Below are 19029 nucleotides of genomic sequence, written 5' to 3'. Positions count from 1 at the left end.
CTGATCATCTGCAGTGAGGAAGATCAATTTTGTCCTGAGGAGATTCCTTAAAGGAGGTGAAATTTAAATGGGATTTTAATGGGACTTCAACAGGTAGATATGAGGAAAGAGAGGAGGAATTCCAGATAGAAGAAGGAGTCTCATAGAACAGGACAGAAGACATGGCCCTATCCCCTAGGTGCCTTTTTATCATATAGAAAAGATTATAGATAATCCTCAGGACCCCTGGGTAGGTATGGAAGCAGGAAAGTAAGATGGAAGTAAAATCAGCAGAACGCTGCGTACAACCTCACACCCACAACCCTGTTTCAGACAAAGCAGCTCTGCTCTTATGTATTATGTATTGCCTTTCTCAAGTAAAGTTTCATTTATAAAAGACTTTCCACTGCTTAATGAAAGGTAAAAAGTAATATTGTTAGGTAGTGTGCTTTGCCTTGCCTTGTTTTCCATAACTAATCTATGTAGCCCTTTTGAGGAGCCTAAGATGACTTTTGCTTTGGTTACTTATCTTGCAAAATTGTGTGAGTGCTACCAGGGACAGAGCCCAACAGTACTGTGGGATGTCACTTGGGTCTGGGACTGCCTTTTTGCTGGGGAAAGGGGGAAGTTTAAGATAATTTTATTAAATGTTTTCCAGCTTTATTGAGGTATGACTGGCAAATAGAACATCATATATATTTAAGGGACACATTGTGATATTTTGACATACATGTGCCTTGGGCAATGATTTCCACAATCAAACTAATTCACATACCCATCATCCAACAGAGTTATCATTAATTGTTTTTTGGTGGTAAGAACATTTAAGATCTACTCTCGCTGGGCATGGTGGCTCACACCTGTAATCCCAGCACTTTGGGAGGCCGAGGCGGGTAGATCACAAGGTCAGGAGATTGAGACCATCCTGGCTAACACAGTGAAACCTGTCTCTACTAAAAATACAAAAAATTAGCCAGGCGTGGTGGTGGGCACCTGTAGTCCCAGCTACTCGGGAGGCTGAGGCAGGAGAATGATGTGAACCTGGGAGGTGGAGCTTGCAGTGAGCCGAGATCGCACCACTGCACTCCAGCTTGGGAGGCACAGGGAGACTCCGTCTCAAAAAAAAGAAAAAGAAAAAAAGAAAAGATTTACTCTCTTAGCAAATTTCAAGTATGTAATACAGTATTAACCATAGTTACCATGCTGTACATTAGATCTCTAGAACTTATTCATCTTACAACTGCAAGTTTGTACCCTTTGACCATTATCTCCCCTTTTCCCACACCCCCAACCCCTGACAACCACCATTTTACTGTTTCTCTAAGTTTCACTTTTTAAGGTTCAACATATAAGTGGTATCATGCAATATTTGTCTTTCTGTGTCTGGCTTATTTCACTTAGCATAAGATCCTCCAAGTTTATTCACATTGTCACAAATGTCAGGATTTCCTTTTTTTTTTAATCTGAGTTAGATTCATATATATATATATATATATATATATATATTCCATTTTTCTTTATTCATCTGTTGATGTATACTTAGGTTGTTTTCTTGGCTATTGTGAATATGGTGCAATGAACATGGGCATACACAGATTTCTTCAAGATTCTGATTTCATTTCCTTCAGATATATAACCAGAAATAGGATTACTACTTTAGTAACCTATAGATGAAAAGAAATTTGTAAAAATTCCATCTAAAATAGCATCAGAAAGATTAAAATACTTAAAAAAAAGTAACCAAGGAGGTGAATGATCCATATACTGAAAACTATACAACACTGATGGAAGAAATTGAAAGAGACACAAATAAAGGAAATGATACCCTGTGTTCATGGATTGGAAGAGTAAATATTGTTAAAATTTATTCTACCCAAATGATCCACAAATTTAATGTAATCCATATCAAAATTCCAATGGCATTTTTCACAAAAATAGAAAAAGAAAACCCCGGAATTTGTGTAGAATTCTTTGACCTCAAACCGCCAAAGCAATCTTAAGAATGAAAAGCAAGCTGGAGACATAACATATAGATTACTAATAACATTGTTAATGTATAGAAATGCAACTGATTTTTATATGTTAATTGTGTATCTTGGAACTTTACTGAATTCACTTATTAGTTCTGACAGTTTTTCTGGTAAATTCTTTAGTATTTTCTATTTAAAAGATTATGTCATCTGCAAACAGAGACAATTTTGCTTCTTCCTTTCCAGTCTGTATGCCTCAGCATAATGAAACCGACATACAACAAGCACACAGCTAACATCATACCCAAACTTTGTTTTAAAGAAGTGGCCCTTGGCTGGGTGCAGTAGCTCACACCTTTAGTCCCAGCACTTTGGGAGGCCGAGGTGCAAGGACCACTTGAGCCCAGGAGTTTGAGACAAGCCTGATCAATATAGTGAGCCCCCATCTCTACAAGAAAAATTTAAAAAGTTAGCTGGGTGCAGTGGCGTATGCCTGTGGTCCCAGCTACTTGGGAGGCTTAGGTGGGAGAATCACTTGAGCCCAGGAGGTCAAGGCTGCAGTCAGCATGTTCGCACAACTGCACTCCAGCCTGGGTGACACAGTGAGATCCTGTCTCAAAAAGAAAAAAAGAAGTGGCCCAAGGAGGATGTGGAGCAAGCGTAACTCAGCCTTGAATGCGGGGTTGTATAATTCAGATTGTGCTTCAGATCCTTTTGTGGGGAAAAAGCAGCCCTCCTGACATGTCAAGTAGGAGTTGGGATGGTGACACTGAATAGTAGATATTGGACACTCTGAGAGGAGCACCAGTGGGAACCAATGCAAAGAGCTATATGATAGGCTCACAGGTAGGCCCTAGAAGGACACACTGAACAGTCAGGCTCCTTTGGAAACAGGTATGTCTCATATCTGAGCTCCCACATGAAGGTGAATTAGAGGCCTCTAGTGAAAATAACAACTCAGATGTATACTCTGGGAGATTACACAGAATATTGTCATCCATTGTAAGAAGAGTGTAAGAATCAGTGACTCACGTTTTAAACTGTTGATTGTTTCTATTCCCACTCCTTTATGGGAATTCTCATTCCTTTTAAATTGACCATACTATTATCGTTGGCACATTAAAGTGTCCTGGAATGAAATGAATACATGTAAAATTTCCATTTATCTCCCAAGTACCCAAGTGGCAATAAATCTTACACTGAGAAAAGGCAAATTGGGAAATAGAAATGCACTGGAAATGTCCAAGAGAACATGGCAATAGTTAAAACAATGCCACAAGGAAGTATATCATAGCTTTCTGTGCTAACAAAGGTATTGTTTCTTGGTGCACCTAGGAGAATTATGGAATAAGAGCTTGAGGAACCTCATATTTTACACAATTTTATGTAGATCGTTATAAAAATACATGGCATTATACAGTTCTTCTATTAGGTAAAAGCCTTATCTATAGTGATGTATTACTGTTTTCAAATCTGTGTTGTGTTGGGAATATCCAAATTTGAAAAGGAATAGAGTGGTTTTTAAAAGCTCCCTATTTAATTTGATGTATACTCAAAACTCACTTTTGAATAGACTGGAATAGGCAATTGGGCATTAAACAGAACACTATTGTAAAATGTATAATTTAAGGGGAAAAAGTTAATCATTTATAACTCAGATGTTTCCTAAATATTTCACTAAAGAAAATGTCAAGATGATTAAAAAATTTCACTTTCATTTATATGATTAATTCTTTGAGAAAAATGCTTTTCATTTTCTAAAGAAGACCTCTTAAACATCTATGGATTAACTTCTAATAAAACCTTTGTCTGCAAATTACAATTAAAGTATTTGAGTTACGAATTGATACTTAATGCATTTCATGAAACTTTACAAGTGAAGTAGAGAGATAAAGTATAAGTATTGTGCTTAAACTGAAATGCTGATCATTATTCACTGTATGTAACCAAAGACTTTGGAAATCATTTGTTTTTTCTTTGTTTTTGTTTTTTTTGTTGTTGTTGTTGTTGAAAAGATATATAGATATAGATATAGATATAGATATAGATATAGATATATTTAGAATTAGGCAGCTGGACTCAGTTTAGATGATCCCAATTTTGTTGGCAACATCCAAAGCGCCTTAATCAGGAGCCAGTCGAACATATGCCTTTTTCTCTCCATCAGGCCGAATCAGGGTGTTGACCTTGGCCACATCAATGTCATTGAGCTTCTTCACAGCCTGTTTAATCTGGTGCTTGTTGGCTTTAACATCCACAATGAACACAAGTGTGTTGTCTTCCATCTTCTTCATGGCAGACTCAGTGGTCAGCGGAAACTTGATGATAGCATAGTGGTCAAGCTTGTTTCTCCTGGGGGCGCTCTTCTGAGGATATTTGGGCTGCCTCCGGAGTCGCAGTGTCTTGGGCCGCGGAAGGTGGGTGACGTGCGGATCTTCTTTTTTTGTGGCTGTGGAAACCTTTTAACACTGCCTTCTTGGCCTTTAAAGCCTTTGCTGTGGCTTCGGCTTTAAGAGGGGCAGGAGCTTCCTTCTTCACTTTCGGCGCCATCTTGTGAAAAGCTGGAAATCATTTGTATTTGAAAATGAGGATAAAGAATGCTATCCAGAACATTTAAAAAAAAAAAAAAAAAACTCTATGAATTAAAAACAAGAAAGGCAGCCCAATGGGAAAAAATTGGCAAAGTACTTAAGGAAGAATTTATGAATGAAGAAATCCGAATGGCTAATAAATATCTGAAAACATACTCAGTATCAGGAAAATGCAAATTAAAGCAGTAAGATAGCACTTTATATCCATCAAATTGGCAAAAGTTTAAAGTCTGGCAACTCCAAACGTTGGCAAGGATGCGGAGAACTGGAAACTTACTGCGGTCACTACTGGAAATTGGTGTAAACTGATGTAGCAACTTTGGAAAATAATTTGGCAACATCAAATAAATTTAAGGATGCACATATACTCTACAAATCAGCAACTCCACTACTATGTATATAAATCTCATTTTTGCTAATATACACGAGCATACATTTTCAGCAATGTTTATTGCAGCATGATTTTTAATTGTAAATATTAAAGGGAAAATCCTAAACGTACATCAATAGAATAAAAAAACTGTAGAATATTTATATAATGGAGAATTATATAATAGTGAAAATGAACTGTGTCCTCTATATGAACAGATATCTTCTATATTCTCTAAACTGCAATAATATAATGTTGAGTCAAAAAACAAGTTGCAGAATCACATATGTAATGCTATTTATGTAAAGTTTTAAAACTTGAAATATTGAAACATTCCTTATGGATATGTACATATGCAGTGAAAAATCATAAAAACTGGAACCAGAAAGACACCCATCAACTACGGAATAGCAGTTACCTTTGTGAGGAGAGGAATAAAGTCAGAAAGCATGCAAGGGGCTCCAAGTCTATTCTGAAGACTTTTTTATGCAAAACAGTTTGAACTAAATCTCTCATAATATTAACCGAATTAAAATATAGTTGGTGAGTGCAAAGATGGGTGTTTTATTATTCTCAACTCTGTAATATTTTTAAATATTATATAATTGTAATAATGCATGAATATTACATAATTTTAATAAATTTACATAATTTTAATAACATGAAATTTTTAATCATAGATTTATAAATCTGAGAAGGGTTCTTTAAAAAGTCATGTGCGCTACATACACCCTACCCACAGATCTATTAGGACACAAGTCAGCAAAGACAAGTAGTTGCCTTTCCTAAATTTAAAGCTCTAGACTGGGGATTGGCAAACTTTTTATTTTTTTATCTTTTATTTTAGGTTTGGGCATACATGTGAAGGTTTGTTACATAAGTAAAGATGTGTCATGGGGATTTGTTGTACAGATTATTTCATCACCCAGGAATTAAGCCCAGTACCCAATAGTTATCTTTTCTGCTCCTCTCCCTCCTCCCACCGTCCACCCTCAAGTAGACCCCAGTGTCTTGTTGTTCCCTTATTTGTATTCATGAGTTCTCATCATTTAGCTCCCACTATAAGTGAGAACATGCAGTATTTGGATTTCTGTTCCCGTATTAGTTTGCTAAGGATAATAGCATCCAGCTCCATCCATGTTCCCAAAAAAGACATGATCTCATTCTTTTTTATGGCTGTATGGTATTCCACGGTTATATGTACCACATTTTTTTTATCAGATCTGTCAGTGATGGGCATTTAGGTTGATTCTATGTCTTTGCTATTGTAAATAGTGCTGCAATGTCAATTCACATGCATGTGTCTTTATGATAGGATGACTTATATTCCTCTGAGTATATACCCAGTAATGGGATTGCTGGGTCAAATGGTAGCTCTGTTTTTAGCTCTTTGAGGAATCACCATACTGCTTTCCACAATGGCTGAACTAATTTACACTTCCACCAATAGTGTATAAGCTTTCCCTTTCTCCAAACTTCACCAGCATCTGTTGGTTTTTGACTTTTTAGTAATAGCCATTCTGACTGGTTTGAGATGGTATCTCGTTGTGGTTTTGATTTGTATTTCTCTAATGATCAGTGATATTGAGGTTTTCTTTCATATGCTTCTTGGGCACATGTGTGTCTTCTTTTGCAACATGTCTGTTCTTGTTGTTTGCCCACTTTTTAATGGGGTTGTTTGTTCTCTGGTAAAGTTAAGTTCCTTATAGATGCTAGATATTAGACCTTTATGAGATACACAGTTTGCAAATATTTTCTCCCATTCTGTAGGTTATCTGTTTACTCTGTTGATAGTTTCTCTCTCCGTGCATAAGCTCTTATGTTTAATTAGATCCCATTTGTCAATTTTTGCTTTTGGGCAAACTTTTCCTATAAAGGGACAAATAATTCACATTTGGGCTTTGGGAACATGCAGTCTCTCATGTAACTACTCAGCTCTGCTGCAGTAATAGTACAAAAGAAGCTGTAGGCTGTACGTAAATAAATAAACATGGCTGTGTTCCAATAAAATGCTACTTAGAAAAAAAAACACACAAGCACTGGGCTGGATTTGACCTATGGGTCACAGTTTACCAACCCCTACTCTTAACTCAGAGATGCATACATTAATTCCAATATTAACTCTCAATAAAGAAGACAACTCCAATTATTAGAGTTTTATATGATCAGCTGTAAGGTGAGTTTGAAAGTTTCCTATTGAATAAGTTTTAATGTAACTAACATTTACTGAAAACTTACCATGTGTCAGGCACTGTGCAAAGTTTACCTGCATATCACTGTGATCTTCTCAACAGATGGACACCACCATAATTCCCATTTTCAGATAAGAAAACTGAGATTTGCAGAGGTTAAATGACTTGTCTAACATCTCTAAGTTAATAAGTGGTATTAGTCATAAGGTGCAAACCAAGGGCTCCTGATTCCACCAGAGCCCGTGCTCTTAATAACATTGCTACCATTGCCATATTATCTTCCTCCACAGTGTCCTTCATACCTTCACAATGTAAGTTATCCTGTATAAACAATAACAACTAAAAAATCAAAACATACTGTCAGAATAGAACCTAGCATATTAGGTTTTAAGAATAAACATATGTTATACACATTAGTCAGTAACCCTTTGTAAAATTTGGTTAATAAGGACTTAAAGAAGAAATGAAAATGAAGTCACTTTTCCATTTTCTAGAGTAAGAATGAGTAATTAAAATTAACAGATAATCCACAAGCTTTATCTAGTTCCCTATTTTGATTCTGTTCTTTCTCTCCACGTGATATAATAATATAAGTTCCCAGCCCAGATCTTTCCAGTTATCTAGGAAATTATGACTCAGGCCAGAGCCAAAGATGAAGACTAAGTTCTTCACATTTTATTTAGAGAGTCACCAATAGTGAGGCCAGCCACCTCCTTGTGGTGGCTGTTGGGAGCTTGGGATAACAGTTTGTAAAGCATTAACCATCCCTTCTCTCCATCCCACCTCATTCTCCATGAGGGAAAAAGGTATAATATTTGCCCCATTCTCCTCCTTCATAATAGGGGATGCTTAAACCATCCTTGCCCTCTACTCCATGGGAGACTTATGATTGCTTCTTGTCTAAAAGTAGCTGAGCCACTGAATCAGCAGAGACCCAGATGAGCTAGGGATTGGAGAAAAGAACTGAGAAAAGATAGAGAAGAGAGGTAGTTCTGGGGAAGCCAGCACTCCCACCATTTCCCATGGGTTGAGTGGACACTACAAAAGGCGATTTGGGGCTTAAGCCTGTTGGGGCATTTGCTAACTAAAGTGACCCCTACTGAAGAGGCTCTAGGTTAGAATAACCATGGTGAGGAAGGGGGTGCTGAGTGAAAGAGGAGGAGGCCAGCCTCATCTGTATCTCCCAATATGGAGATGTCTTCCAAAAAAGATTTATGATCTCCCAAAAAAGTAACCCAAATCATCCTCATGAGAGAGACAGCATGTATATCACTAAATTTGAATTCTCTGAGGTCAGAAATCTTGTCTTCCTTGATGTCTTCTTACCCTGTTCCCAGCAACTAACACGACCTGGCACAAAGTAAACACTTGATTAAGATCTGCCATACAGAGAACACCAGCAAAAAGAACAGAGCAGGCCGGGCGCGGTGGCTCAAGCCTGTAATCCCAGCACTTTGGGAGGCCGAGACGGGCGGATCACGAGGTCAGGAGATCGAGACCATCCTGGCTAACACGGTGAAACCCCGTCTCTACTAAAAAATACAAAAAACTAGCCGGGCGAGGTGGCGGGCGCCTGTAGTCCCAGCTACTCAGGAGGCTGAGGCAGGAGAATGGCGTGAACCCAGGAGGCAGAGCTTGCAGTGAGCTGAGATCTGGCCACTGCACTCCAGCCTGGGCGACAGAGTGAGACTCCGTCTCAAAAAAAAAAAAAAAAAAGAAGAGAGCAGACTTGCCACCAGCAACTCTTGATCTCTCTAGGGGATATTGTCCCTCACACATACCCTGCTGCCAGCACTTCCTTAGATGACTGGAGGGATAAAGAAAGGAGTGGGGGGTGGCTGCAGAGGGGAAACAGGGAAGAATAAGGACCTTTCTCCACTTAAGTAGCTCAAGCCTTCATCCTAGTGTGCAATGAGAGTGGGAGAGATTTTAATTGAAGATTGCAATGCTAATTGCACTAGACTTTAATAGATTAAAATGCTGAAAAAATAATGGGATTAGGCTGCTACCCAGTGGGAAAAGGGCAGGAGTCAACAGCACAGCTGGTAGCAGTTATTGAAAAAATAAATCACTTGCACATTGTCTCTCAGTGACTATGGACAGTTCAATCAAACCAGTTACATTAATAATGTGATATCCTTGGAAAACAAAGGTGATAAGAAAATAAGGATTTTCTGTCAGGACAGGCCAGTGGAATTGTTTTTGTAGGAATGGTGATGAATTTGAGGGTTCCCATTCATGTATTTGTACCCCGACCTTTGGTGACAAGTGGCCCACATTTGTAAAATGACTATGCAGCATCACACCAAAGAACAATGCAAGATTGTACAGGGTCAATGCAGGAGGGTCCAGCCTCCACAAGTAGCAATATAATGATGAATTCAGGCAGGTTTGAGGGAGTATCACTGAAAGATATCCAAAGAGTACTAGTAAATGCAAGAAATGGAATGGAAGAAATGGCAAGAGCCATAGTTTAAGGCAGAAACCAAGAACAGAAAACTAGAAAATACACTCAAGGAGTTAAAATACATGGACAGAGGAAGCATCATGAAGTGGACTGAAGTTGTTCTTGAACAGTCACCCACACAGTGTTGAAGGTACCTGTCTAACCCAAGTAAGGGGTACAGTAGTGGCATGGGACAGCTCAAGCTAAATAATCATGCAAAGATTAACTTGATATCTTAGTACCAGTGGTGCTCATTCTGCATTATTGATTGATTGATCAGTTCCCAATGGAAAAAATATATATGAATTAGAATTACATTTTTCAGGGCTAATTTGAATTTTTCTGCTCCCTCCAGCCCATAGAAGGTTGGTTGGTTGGTTGCTTGCTTGCTTAGTAGCTTGGTTTGAGAATTAAGTGAGATAATATTTCAAAAGTACCTGGCATAAAACCATGTTAATAAGTGCTAATTATTATGAAAGGTCTATTTTTTCATCTGGGTGGTTCACAACTCTGTAACAAGCTCTCGGGTAATTGAGATCTTAGTGTAGAGATGGAAACTAAATGCACATATCTCGTGGCATAAGTATAAATGTTCAAACAGAGAACTAAAAATAATTTAAGTCTAGTTAGAATGTATGATAGAGTAATATCACTTTAGCTATCTGTTTCAAACCAATTGTGAAACTCTTAAATAGCAGCAAGTGGTACTCTGGGTTCTGAACATGGAGGGCGCCTCTTTTATCAACTTCCCAACCGTATTCAGCTAGAGTGCAGTAGCATGATCTCGGCTCACTGCAACTTCCACCTCCCGGATTCAAGCAATTCTCCTGCCTCAGCCTCCAGAGGAGCTGGGATTACAGGCGTGTGCCACCATGAATTTTTTTTTGCATTTTTAGTAGAGACCGCCTTTCAACATATTGGCCAGGCTGGTCACGAACTCCTGAACTCAAGTGATCTGCCCACTTCGGCCTCCCAAAGTGCTGGGATTATGGGCATGAGCCACCAGGCCCAGCCTGCCATTACTTTCAGTGGCCAAAATCGCAATTACCTTTGTACCAATCTAATACTTCACTGGATGCAGGTGTCATTTTTCAAGAAATTGGTAAAGCAATAGAGGTAACAATATGACTGTGAATCAAGATATGCATGGAAAAGTCTCCTTTTGAAATGGCTAATTATCCATGGGATGTATGTGGAATTCTGAGAGCAGCTGCAGTTACATTAATTAGACAGTTATTAAGCAAAACTGCAAAGTGGGACAGTTCAAAAAGTACATTGCAAAGCTACAATAAACAAGAGGCTTTTTATTTTAGTGATTTAAGAAAGCTTTACATTTTTATTTCCAATTAACCTATCAATAGTGATGTCACTTAAATACTCCTAAGGAATATTATCTCCTCATTATTGCCAGAAAACATGCTGCCCAATTTCATAGCTCAGCTGTTCGCATGCATGGATGGACAATCTGAATTAACTTGAACAGAAACAAGATTTTTAGATACTCGGCTACATTCCTAGTTGTAAAACTTAAGTAATTAATATGTGACTTTAAATAGTAAAAGAAAGTAAAATGGATAATGTTTATTTTGTGCATCAAAATGATAGTGATGCACTGCTACTCTTTCTATTTATTGTGTTAGCATATCAATAGAAAAATCAGTATAATCCATGCACTCGTTGCCAATACTATTGAGTATTATGGCAATAAGTACAGATTCTCTGGATAGCTGACTTTAAATTAAGTTATTAAAGAAAGACTGTAATTTTATTATGGCCAAACAAAGATAGTAGACCTCAGAGACATGAGTGTTTTCACTTAGTATACTCCTTGTGCACTGTTAAAATTGGGCACAAGGACATTCGTGATCCCATTGATCTGAAACTTTAACACATGTAGTTTTGAAAGCTAACTACAAAGCTAACATTTATTTGAAGAGAAGGTAGTTATAGTGACCAGGGAAATTCAGACCTTGAAGTACTAACTAGATGTGTTCACACTTACAGCTATCCTTAGTACACATTAATTCTTTTTCATCCTACTCATGCTTGAATGAACCTGGGTTTTAAAGCTATTTGTAGCACATGAATATGTATTTTCAAACAATGTCCCAAAGGTTAATAATACATCAGAAAATCTCAAATAGCTGCTTCATGTAGAAGGAACCTTTAACTCTGAACCAAGTAAAGTCCTACTATTGTGCCTTTCTCCCCACCTGCCACTTCCCCAATGCTGAAGCAACCTCATAAAGGGTAAGGAGCTCTGCGTGTTGGAATTAGGGAACCTGCAACAGGTCTTGTTACTTCCACTGATAAGCTATGAGATCTTTCATAAACTCCTGTTTGCCCCAAAGGTCAGTGTCATCACCTTAAGTAAGGATAAGAGAAACCAGAGACAAAAAGATTAATAAGATGAGCTCCTTGCCCTCAGTGTCCCTACACATGCTTTAATTGGTGTCTTAGTCTGTTTGTGCTACCATAACAGAATACCTGAGGCTGAGTAATTTGTAAAGTAGAGAAATTTATTTCTCACAGTTCTGGGTTCTGGGAAGTCCAAGATCAAGGCACCAATATCTGGTATAAACCTTCCTGTGTCCTCACATGGCAGATAGCAGAAGGGCAAGAGAGGACAAACCCACTCCTGCAAGACCTTTTAATGGCAGCATTCATCCATTCATGACCCAAACACTTCCCAAAGACTCTGCCTCCCTACACTGTTGCATTGGGGATTAAGTTTCCTACACATAAATTTGGAGGAACACATTCAGACCATAGCAGTAGGTGTAGAGTAATAATTATCAGCAACTGCTTCCTTAATTTACCCCCAAATCATTCAAACAATCATTCTCTCTCGCATTCATTCACTCTTACTCTCTTACACACACACACACACACACACATACATCAGTCACTACTATATTAAAAGCTACAAAAGATATTGTGAAAATATACAACGAAATCTCTGCTCTCAAGCTATACACTGGGAGGTAGTTATAGAATAACTATCATAAATAAGAGTGTATTTCCTAGTGCTTCTCACAGGACTAGTAAATGCAAAAATCAGCCTGTCTGCTTTCAGCCGGTTACGCCAACAAAGGCATGGTTATTTCAGAAAGAAAAGAGATGCTTCCACCTTGTGGCTGTGTCTTCCTCAGCTGGTTGCTGGCAAAGGCTTGCTCTTTGTAAGCTTTTTGTTTGTCCTTACAAGTAGAAGATTGTGTTGTTTTTACTTTACCACTTTTTTTTTTTTTTTTGCCTTCTTCATATTATAACAAGTATTAGGGACCTTTGTTAAGACCTTGTTCTCTCAGAATTCAAGGTTGCCTTTGGCCAGAGTGAAGTAGATAGCATTAATTATTCACTTAAGAAATATTCATGAAGCTCTTATCTTATGCCAGGCACCTCAGTTGACAGTCGGAAAACCATAGTGAACAAGGCACAGGCTGACTCAAAGACCCCTCCAGTCTCCCATACACCCTCACCTCCCCCAAAGACTCTCCCTTTGCCATTAATCATTTGTGACCTACACAGTAATCATTTTTGCCCCCACTGCAAGTTTTGATCATCTATTATTTTTAAGGCAATACATCAACTACTACTAGAAGATACAAATATACACTCCCTCTTTCCAAGAGTTTATAATTTAGTAGGTTCAGAAATGGTAGTGGGGAGAATACATACACAAATACCTAGACTAACAGGTAGTATGACTGTTAAGTGCTACAAGAGAGGCATAGCTATAAGAGCAGTGGACACAGAGAGAAGGGAGGATAAAATTCACCTGGAGTGACCAGTGATGGATTCGTGGAGGATTTGAGCAGAGCCTTGAAGAATGGGCATGATTAGGAGATGGGACTGAAAGATCCAGGGAAAATGACAAAAATAATAAGGAAGGCTGAGGACAGCGGCAAAAATGCCGAGGAAGAAAGAGTGGAGGAAGTACAAGTGGGCCACACTAAACACAAGAGAAGGGTGGTAATAAGCCAGAAGATTACAGGGACAAGGTCCTAAAGTATCTACACCTCATGTCAAGGAGTTTGGATTCTGTTCAAGAAGCATAGGGCAGGAGGGGAGGTGTTTGAAAAGGAGTGAGGCAAAATCAGAGATGGTCTTTGAAATATACTTATGGCAACCATACAGATGGAAAGAAGAGGGGAAAGAGAGGAACAGCTAATGTAGAATAGCAGCAAGAGAAACAGGAAATGAGAGGCAGCTGCTGGAGACAGGGTACATGTAGAATTGACAGGACTTGGAAACTGAGCAGATACAAAGGTAACTCGGACATCTTAGGCAATTTTAAAAAGAGCATTCAACTCAGTAACCCTGAGGTCACTCCTCTTTCTGTAATGGTATAGAGGCTACACATGTTAAAGTAAAATATTAAAACAAATAAAGGTTTCCAAAAACAGTTTCTCCAATAGGATTTGAGCTAGGCTGCCACTTGATTTTTGTCTTGTTCTTGAATTATTGCTTAAAGCCTTCATCTGGCATATTTGATGCTTTAAAATCCATTCCATCCTGCACCCACCCCACCCCAGTGCTGGTTCTTCCTTTGTTCTACCTTCTCCCCCAGATTTATTCTACTTCCTTCTTTGCCCTATTCTGGGGGAATGATGGCTATGGCTGTATCACCCAACCCCTCTTGCCTTCTGGCTTCCTGTTGGATTTGGCCAATGAGAAGCATCGGTAGGAGATCAGAGGGCAGAAAGAAGAGAAAGTACACTAGTTTTCTATTCCTGCTGTAATAAATCACTGCAAACAACACTAATCTATTGTCTTACAGTTCTGGAGTCAAAAGTCTGAAATCGGTTTGTTTCACTGGGTTAAAATCAAGACACCATGTCAGCAGGGCTGGTTCCATTTGGAGACTCTGGGGTAGGAACCCATTTCATTTCCTTTTCCAGCTTCTAGAACGTCCTTGGCTTATATTTCCTTCCTCCATCTTCAAAGCCAGCAGCTTAGCACCTTCTGTCCTCTCTGACCTCTGCTTCTGTCTTGCATTTCTCTCTCAGACTTTGACCTTTGTGATTATATTAGGCTCACCCAAACAATCTGGATAATCGCCCCATCTCAAAATCCTTAAGGTATGCACATCTGCAAAATCCTTTTTGCCACATATTCCAGGGACTAGGAGGTGGACATCTGGGGATGGGCGACACTATTCTGTCTGCCACAGAGAGGCTGGGGTATTTCTTACCCTGTTGCTCCTGCCTTGGTGCTGTGAGCCTGGCAGCATTCCTTGCCGCTACAGCTCCAGCTCTAGACAGGCAGCCTCTCTTTCATGGCTCCAGCTCTCACTCAGCCCCTGTAACTTCTTTTCCTCCCTGATGTCGTTCAGACTAGAAGTGATAATAGCACTCGCCATATTTATCCTACATTGCCTCAACAGCCCTCTTTGATTGCACTAACCCTGCCCATACTTTGAAAATAGTCCCATCGTTAAATTATCTTCAAAATCCCAACTAACTGATGTCCCTGCCACCCATTTTGGTATACCTTTTGATGCTCATTCACACTGTTAACTTGTCAGGTCTAGGACTGGTGCACACACAGTCTGAGATAGAGATGTAAATACAGAAGCAGAGGTCAGAGAGGAGAGAAGGTGCTAAAAAGTTGAAATGTAAATGCAATATGCAAGACAGTTGGCTTTAGGAAAACAAGGAATTGTTATCATGAGTCAGTATAGAAGTCATTGCACAAAGCCTAATGCTTATCCAGAAAATAAATGTATCTGATTAGATAAGTATATATAACAATAATCCCTCATTTTCTCTAAATTACATCCAAGGAAGGGAAATAACAGCTCATACAGAGTTCACAATAGAAAGTTTCCTCTTTGATTTCCTTTTTGTTTATTTTTCAGTCAACTGGGGAAACTGACTTCATGACCTAATGTAAGTGATTTCTGAGCATCTGGATAAGCTAGCTGAGCTGCCAATGATAGCTTTCTATTCTTAGGCAGATAATTGTAAGATATTGCCCCAGTCTCTCTTCACCTGAGCAGTCAAACTAGCATATGAAAAATGGGGCCGGGCGCGGTGGCTCAAGCCTGTAATCCCAGCACTTTGGGAGGCCGAGGCGGGCGGATCACGAGGTCAGGAAATCGAGACCATCCTGGCTAATACGGTGAAACCCCGTCCCTACTAAAAAAAAAAAATACAAAAAACTAGCCGGGCAAGGTGGCGGGCGCCTGTAGTCCCAGCTACTCCAGAGGCTGAGGCAGGAGAATGGCGTGAACCCGGGAGGCGGAGCTTGCAGTGAGCTGAGATCTGGCCACTGCACTCCAGCCTGGGTGGCAGAGCAAGACTCTGTCTCAAAAAAAAAAAAAAAAAAGAAAGAAAAAGAAAAATGGAATGACAGTAGTTATTTTTCCTTTTTAGAAAATGTTTTGCTCCAACGAGCTTGTCTTTAAATCTCTTTCTTCACATTCATATTGGTTGCCACACTTGCAGTTATTTATCTGTATTAGTTCAGGGTTTGGATTATCTGCCCAACATTCATGAGATTCTTTTCCTAAGAACTTCATCCAAAATCATGGAATATGATATACCATTCATGTCCTATAAGAATTTCTATCAGGTAGTGCTTATCAAACAGAAGAGTCTTTGGTGTTTTTTTTTTTTTTTTTTCATTTTTAACCTCTCAGTGATATTTCCAGAAAAATATCATTTGCCCCATTTCACCATTTAATACACCCTCAGAAGTTCAACCGCTTCTCTCCCAGATTCATTATGAAAAATGTATTACTTTTTTATCTCTTCTACCATTATTATAATTATAATGATCTATTGTTAATTGTAACTACTGTGATTAATAATAGATTATATTTGTATATTTAGAGATTACAAAGCACTTCCCATATATTATTTGATCATGATCAAACCTGGTTGACATATATTATGAAACCAAATTAGAATTTTATTATAAACCTTGTTTACATTTGGTTTAAACTATAAGGAACATACAGCCAAAAAGATAATTTCTGAAAAATGCCTTCTTTCAAACATTCATCCATCTGTTGAACAGACGTATGTGGATATTTCCCATGTGGCAGAGTTCCTGTCCTTGGAGAGCGTACAATATTATTGGCAAAGGTCAATACTTCTAAAGAAATGCACAGGAAAGGCACCTGACCCAGACTGCTGGGATCATAAAAGGCTCTCTGGATGATATCATCCCTGAAGTTTGGTTCCTAAGAGATAAGTAGGATTTCCCTTTTTGAAGTGGGGAGAAGAAGGACTCAGATTCTAGCAAAAGGAACAGCATGTACAAAGGCACCAAAAAGGAAACACGCCAAATACCTTAGAAAGGTAGGAAGGGCGAGACACAGTAGCTCACGCCTGTAATCCCAGCACTTTGGTAGGTGAAAATGGGTGGATCGCTTGAGCTCAGGAATTCGAGACCAGCCTGGGCAACATGGTGAAACCTCATCTCTACCAAAAATACAAAAATTAGTCAGACATGGTGGTGCACGCCTGTGGTCCCAGCTACCTGGGGGGCTGAGGCAGCAGGATTGCTTGAACCTGGGAGGTCAAGGCTACAGTGAGACGAGATCATGCCACTACACTCCAGTCTGGGTGACACAGTGAGACCCTGTCTCAAAAAAAAAAAAAGAAAGAAAGAAAGATGAGAAGTGATCACCCAGAGAGCATGCATAGCGCTAGGGGAGGGGAGAACTTAAAAGAATTAAACATCAACCCCAGTTAAGAGCCGTAGAAGAGGCTGGGTATGGAGGCTTACACCTGTAATCCTAGCATTTTGGGAGGCCAAGGCAAGTAGATCATCTGAGGTCAGGAGTTCAAGACCCGCCTGGCCAACATGGTAAAACCCTCTCTACTGAAAATACAAAAAATTAACCAAGCGTGGTGGAGTTCACCTGTAATCCCAGCTACTCAGGAGGCTGAGGCAGGAGAATCACTCAGACCTAGAAGGTGGGGGTTGCGGTAGGCCAAGAACGTGCCATTGCACTTCAGCCTGGGCAACAGAGTGAAACTCCATCTAAAAATAAATAAATAAATAAAATGAGCCCTAGAAGAGTAAGGAGATTTAGAAAGAAGCAATCTAATAAAATTCTCTATATGAGATTAATATCAGTAACAGTTGACAAGGAAAAAGGAAAGAATCAGTGAGGAAGATACCAGATCATAATTTAGAGTTCAACTACTTCCACAGTAGGGATACTGTGTCATATTCAAGTTTTACATATATTTTCATGTTTTAATTTAGAGGATTTTTGTAAATAGAAAGGGAGGCTCCGGAAGGGAGAGCTCCCCCTAAACCTTTGCTAGAGCCGGCTCCCTGATATGAATGTCCAGTCAAGGCAACACTCCCACCATAGGATGGTGTGCTCAAGTCAATGGCCGGACATTTTCTGAGCTGTGACTACATCTTTTCTAAACACAAATAATAACACCACCAAAGAAGGCATACCACCTGCAGCAAGTGGTAAATTCTCAGGATCCTGCAGTGGCCTTTCACTTCCAGTACCAGCTTGTTCCTCTCACCTTTGTGACCCTCCTAAGCAGGTTATGTGCTTAGACAGAACCTTGATGAAGGATTCTTCTCTCTTCTGTGTATCCGTAAGGGTCATTTCACACTTCTACTTGGATGAAGTTTCTTGAGAGATGCTGGGACTATTTTGGGTTTGATTTTGTTTTTGGGGGGGTTTTCTTGTGGGAGTTTTATTATTTTGTTTTGTTTTAGAGATAAGTCCTCACTCTTGTTCCCCAGGCTGGAATACAGAGGTGCAATCATGGCTCACTACAGCCTTGAACTCCTGGGCTCAAGTGATCCTCCCACCTTGGCCTCCTGAGTAGCTAGGCATGTACCACCACACCTGGCTAATGTTTTTTATTTTTTGTAGAGATGGGGGTTTTGCCATGTGGCTCAGGCTAGTCTTGAACTCCTGGACTCAAGCAGTCTCCCACTTCGGCCTTCCAAAGCACTGAGATTATAGGCATGAGCCAACATGCCCAGCCTGAGAAACTCAATTCCTCACACCTAATTATAATCTGGGATCATTTTAGTCATATATGATCATACAAAATAGGCTCTGATGATGCAATGGTAACATGAGGGCAATTAACTGATTACAACCAGCTAAGCATGTTTGTAGTGATGTCCAAGCAACCCTTTGAGCTGGGACTGCCATGACTCACAGCTAAAGTAAATCCAGGATTTAATCTAATTCTTATAAATATTTCACTGAGACAAGCCAAATACTTTATATATGACTTGACTACAAAAATGCATACAGTACAGAGTTTAAATTCTTTCTTACAACCTGAACTATTAACCACAAAAGGAATTCTGAGATGTTTGCCTTCTCCTGCCTTGGCCTTCCATAGACAAAAAGAGAAAAAGTTTTGTACCTGGAAAGCCCCAAGCAAGTTCAAAGATTTGGTGTTTTGTTAAAGAAAAATCTGCTATGATGTATGAGCAGAAATGCAGGAGTAGGAATGCAGAACTTACTAGGCTGGGCCCT

General features: G+C 39.3%; 1 protein-coding gene and 1 pseudogene across 4 annotated transcripts in view; one reads left to right on the top strand and one right to left on the bottom strand.

Annotated features, from left to right (window-relative positions):
- Positions 1-19029, top strand: part of MAGI2 (membrane associated guanylate kinase, WW and PDZ domain containing 2) — a 1467283-nt gene that overhangs the window by 1380255 nt on the left and 67999 nt on the right. The gene's annotated exons all lie outside the window — the stretch shown is intronic.
- LOC117073707 lies at positions 4016-4532 on the bottom strand (annotated as a pseudogene).

The sequence above is a fragment of the Trachypithecus francoisi genome, unplaced genomic scaffold (assembly GCF_009764315.1).
Source record: "Trachypithecus francoisi isolate TF-2019V2 unplaced genomic scaffold, Tfra_2.0 Lachesis_group4, whole genome shotgun sequence".
Lineage (NCBI taxonomy): Eukaryota > Metazoa > Chordata > Mammalia > Primates > Cercopithecidae > Trachypithecus > Trachypithecus francoisi.
This window is presented reverse-complemented; position numbering and strand designations above follow the sequence as displayed.